Source organism: Pollachius pollachius, assembly GCF_949987615.1.
Source record: "Pollachius pollachius genome assembly, chromosome: 20".
In the NCBI taxonomy this organism is placed as follows: Eukaryota; Metazoa; Chordata; class Actinopteri; order Gadiformes; family Gadidae; genus Pollachius; species Pollachius pollachius.
Genome location: NC_136953.1, coordinates 10,360,284 through 10,365,283, shown reverse-complemented (window position 1 = coordinate 10,365,283; position 5,000 = coordinate 10,360,284). Strand labels below are relative to the sequence as shown.

Here is a 5,000-nt window from a genome sequence, read left to right as displayed (position 1 = left end):
GGTCAATAACTGACACAGAGGGAGAGATAGTCTCATGCGGTGTTAGGTAACACCTCTGCGTATTCCCTCTGGTTTCCAGGCATGGGTTAGCCACACACACGCACACACACACACACACACACGCCGGCACACATACACACACACACACACAGTCCCTTCCATCGAGTCCACAAAAAGAGTATGTTGTAGGGCTTATGGGGGATTTAAATAGTTATGGCTACATAGCCAAACATACCTGTATTAGGATACTGGAGCCCCAGACGATTCAGAAATAGTTGCCTATGTTGCACATTTCGGTATCCATCTTGTTTTGATTGGATTCGACCAACTACGTTGACTTCTGTGGGAATGAACCGATGTTGATGACGTTTGTCTTGATTACGAATATGCACATGTTTCTCTGTGTCTCTTACAGATAAAACCTTACTCAAACAGGGAGGGGGTGGGGGGAATACTATGTTCAAACATGGGGACACACTGAAGACAACAAACTACAGGCTAGTGCAAACATCCTGGAGAATTGTCGCTAATCGAAACTCATCGTAATCTTTATGATTAGCGGACGTCTTTATAAGACAGTGAATAAGCTGTGACACACTTGCAGATGATTGGCAGCTGTTAGCTAAGTTAGTTATAGGGGTTTGAGCTCCGAAAAATGAAATCAAGGCCCTGGATGACAGCTCATTACGGAAACAGCATTTTCATGATTCTGTCCTCACAAAATATGTTGGCAAAAATGCTCTGTGCTCAACCAAAAACAGTCAGGAAATACACAAGGGTTCTTTAGCAACAGTTTGGCTTTTGGATAAGCATGTTGGTTAATAGGCCTGTTTTTAATAAAGCTGGTTCATTGTTATTTAAATTAATCACAATGTGGATTGGATGGGTTTTATGGCCGTGTCATTTCAATTTATAGTTAGAGGCTGTACATGCTTGTGCGACTGAAGTATGAAATCAACACAACCAGGGCTCTGCAACACACACTGAGCTCTGCAACACAACCAAAGCTCTGCAACACAACCAGGGCTCTGTAACGCACACTGAGCACTGCAACACAACCAAAGCTCTGCAACACAACTGGGGCTCTGCAACACAACCAGGAGATCTGCAACATCAACGCAAACATAGCGTTGAATGCATAACATGGGTGTCGGAGCGATGTCGAGTACATGTCGATCATAAGGGACACATCCCTCTATTTTTCTTGCCTCTTCTTTCTTTCTCTCCTTCATGACTGCTTTCCTATGGTGTGTGGCTAGCCCCCCGACCATTAGCGCCGTGTTTGCATGTTATTGTTCTGGTTTTCCAGCCACTGGGCAGCAAACAACCTGAAACTACTGTTACTCATTAACCGCCTTATCTGAAAAATCTCCATGCCTTTCACTGCCCACTCTGTCACCTGCCAAGGAGGTTGTACGTGTGTGTGTGTGTGTGTGGGGTGTGTGTGTGTGTGTGTGTTTGGATGTGTGTAAGTGTGTGTATAGTTGTGCATGTAATTGTGTCTTTTCACATAGCGCACGTATCCATCTGCTTCCTCCATGCGTATACGTGTGGCGCGCGTGTGTGTGTGTGTGTGTGCGTGCGTGCTTGTGTATGCCAAATGTGTTCTATGCACGTACCCACGCATCAGATTGATGACTTTGATCTGTGTGAAGTATGAATGCTTGATATAACCCCCCCCCCCCCCCCCCCCCCCCCCCCCCCCACACACACACACCACACACACACACACACACACACACACACAACCACACACACAGCAATGTGCACATGGGGATATTCTCATGTTAGAATTCCAAAGTGCACACAAGGATGCCCGTGTGAACGTGGGCAATGAATCCAGATTTAACAGCCGAGAGTCCTCCGTCTTTTGGTACATTGGACAATCGGAGTGCGGGAAGGGGTGGGGGATGAGTAGGGGGGGTGGGTGGGTTTGACGGTCATGTTTTACCACACTGATAAAGCCTGAAGGAAACAGGTCGACTCAGGGCCAGCCGCTGAGCTATCTGATGGTATCTGGCGCTCCGAAATACACTGCACCTGTATCCTTTATCTGGGAAGCTGTTGCCCAACCATACGTTACGATCTCTTTCAAAGAGCCCGACTGGAGAGTATACAAGGTTGTATACAAGGCATGTGTGTGGGTGTGTGTGTGTGTGTGCGTGTGTGTGTGTGTGTGTGTGTGTGTGTGTGTGTGTGTGTGTGTGTGTGTTGTGAGAGAGAGTGTGTGAGTGAGTGTGTGTGTGTGTGTGTGAGAGAGTGTGTGTGTGTGTGTGTGTGTGTGTGTGTGTGTGTGTGTGTGTGTGTTAGATAATGCATATTCACCTTGTTCAGCCCGTACTAATTAATGATATCATTTATGCTTCAACCTGTCTTCCTAAACAGCTGAATCAAGTTACTGAGAGCATTTTGTTTATAATTTCAATGATGCATTAAATGTTGATTTCATTGATCTAATTTGTCATATTTAGTTATTTGTGGCTAGGAAAAATCGAATCACACATTCCACAACTGGACAGAGAACAACATAAACATTGTGTTGAACATAACCAAGCTAATAGGCAAAGGTATTTTCTTCAATTGATCAAAAGATAATCTCTGTTGATTGTCTTTACTTTTTAATCAAAGCTTTCCTCTGTGGTTCGCCTCAAAAGCTAATCAGGGAGACAATAGCAGATAAAGGCCCATTTATAATGCAGTCAAAGACTGTTAGTGGCTACTCTAAAACGTTCTCCACTTGAGGTTTTCATCAGGATTTGTAGGGAAAATACAATCAATTAAATTACAGAAACAATGGGATGGGGTTGTTTTCCGAGTAATGGTGATGGTTGTTCTGTTAATGGGGACATGTTTCGTTTCATCACTGGAAGCCAACTGAATCTATCAAATCAATGAAACATCAATCCTGATGAAGGACCAACTTCCCCCATTTGTGAAGGGACATTTGTTAAGCACCCTAACAATGATTCAACAAATCATGTTCAATAGTGGAAACAGTGATAGGAAGTGGAATTTAACAGAATGTGGTGCCCAATCAATTTGCCGTATGTCAACAGACGTCAAAGGTCATAGCTCCTGTTCTTATTCGTCCGAAATAGTTACGTGAAAAGCGTGTTGGTCAATAAGGCCTGTTTTCATCGAATCTAGGTCTTTCTTTAGATCCATGCCCATTCATTGTTTTCCTGACAACCTTTCGCCCCGTGTCTCTCTAAGAGCTCTGCAAAGAGAAGTCCAATGCATCGCATGAGCAAGGACTTTTCATACATTGGCAGAAAGGTCTCAGGACGCTGAGACCTTTCTGCTCCCTGATAAAACTACAGTATTGGTTAACCAGGTGGTAGTCAACAACGTAGCCGTGCCTTCTCAGTTGGAGCCCTAGCTCCTTGACCGTCCAAAGGGGGCCAGGAAACAGGCCTCAGCAGGAGCCTTTCAACCCCAACCAATGAGGGGGGTCAAAAAAAAAGGCACACACAGACACAGGCAGTTAGAAAATGCAGAAAATGGAATTTGAAAATATAATTTTCCCATTACACTCACATCATGTATTGCTTTTAAACTCACACAACATGTGTGGGCCAAGTGGGCCCGTTCTATGAATTAAAAATGTCTTCCACTGTGTGGGATACCGTGAACACTCTCACAATAAGGGCACACTTATAGCCCAACGACCAATGTATGCATGTCCATCGAACGGTGCATTAACCTCACCAAAGAGCACTCTCTTCTTTCTGCCCTGCTGAGTTGTTGGCATTTATGGGGCTTGCTAATGGCTGCCTAGCTTGAGCTTTACTCAACCAATATTTCCTATTTCACCTGGCGGATAACATTCACTTTCAAATAAGGCTGTAAAGTGTCAACTGTCATCTCCAGTGTCAACATATGATAATTACGAAGAATTGTTGAATGTAACGTGGTGAAATTCTTGACCGTAGGTTGGGGATACCTTATCATTCCGTCCTCTCAGCCGACCACAGATTACCATAGCTGTGATTACATAACTACAGGCTCACTAGTGGTTCACTGTGGGAAACCAACTAAAGTGAACTTGTTTGTGCATGACCCAGAAGTATAATATAATAATGTAATAATATAATAAAAAAATAACAACACACAGTAATGTTGGACGTTTAGCACGATCAACATCGCTACAAAGGACTTTAAGAAAAATTCCCTTCCAGGACCTGCAATGTGACCTGCTCTATACAAAGAGGATTCCCTTGTTTTTACATGAGAGGAATTCCTCGTCGCCAATAATGATCGATTCTAATGAGATGACACGATAGTGTCAGAAGTGGTGACACATTGTAATACATTACATTTGGTCGTTGGCAGAAAACATATAGTAGGGGTTACTACCATCGGTCAGACACTGAGCTCCCTACTCAGCCCCACAGAGACATCTGGTTTAAAAAAATACTACATTTCGACTGCTGTACGCCTACTGATAAACATCACATAGTGAGAGTAATAAGTAATTGTGTGTGTGTGTGTGTGTGTGTGTGTGTGTGTGTGTGTGTGTGTGTGTGTGTGTGTGTGTGTTGTGGTGTGTGTGTGCGCGCCTGTAAATTCAGAATTTACAGGCACGTAGTTTTCAGTAGAGGAAGAGGAAAGAGGAAGGTGAAAGCAGATAGTGTGCAAACTGTGAGAGAGGGTGATGTTTAACATTGAAGAGCAAAAACAACAATAGGGAGGGGAAAATAAAGAGGCGGACAGAGAGCCATGAGGGGTCCATCGGAAGACGACGTCAACGAAGTGCATACACAAGAATATGTTAATTCGTTCACAGCTGATCGCTTGAGAAACACACTGGGTCGAAGCCGCGAGAGACGAAAACAAGCATCAGAAGTGAAGAGTGAAAAAGTGGGGAAGTGGTCGCGGTGACGCGCTCTTTACTGGGGGGCGGGGTCTACTGTAGATGGAAGATGGGCCCTGCTATATTTACTGTGAAACATTGTTTCTCCTCCGAGTCAACCCGCAACGCTCTCGGATGTAACCTGCCC

The 5,000-nt window shown here is 44.3% G+C and overlaps 1 protein-coding gene across 1 annotated transcript in view; it reads left to right on the top strand.

The window, feature by feature from the left end:
- Positions 1 to 4,978: 4,978 nt before the first annotated feature.
- Positions 4,979 to 5,000, top strand: part of slc7a8a (solute carrier family 7 member 8a) — a 19,841-nt gene continuing 19,819 nt past the window's right edge. The window contains exon 1 of the mRNA XM_079758436.1: positions 4,979 to 5,000. This exon is cut by the window's right edge and continues 859 nt beyond it. The gene's annotated coding sequence lies outside the window, so the exon portion shown is untranslated.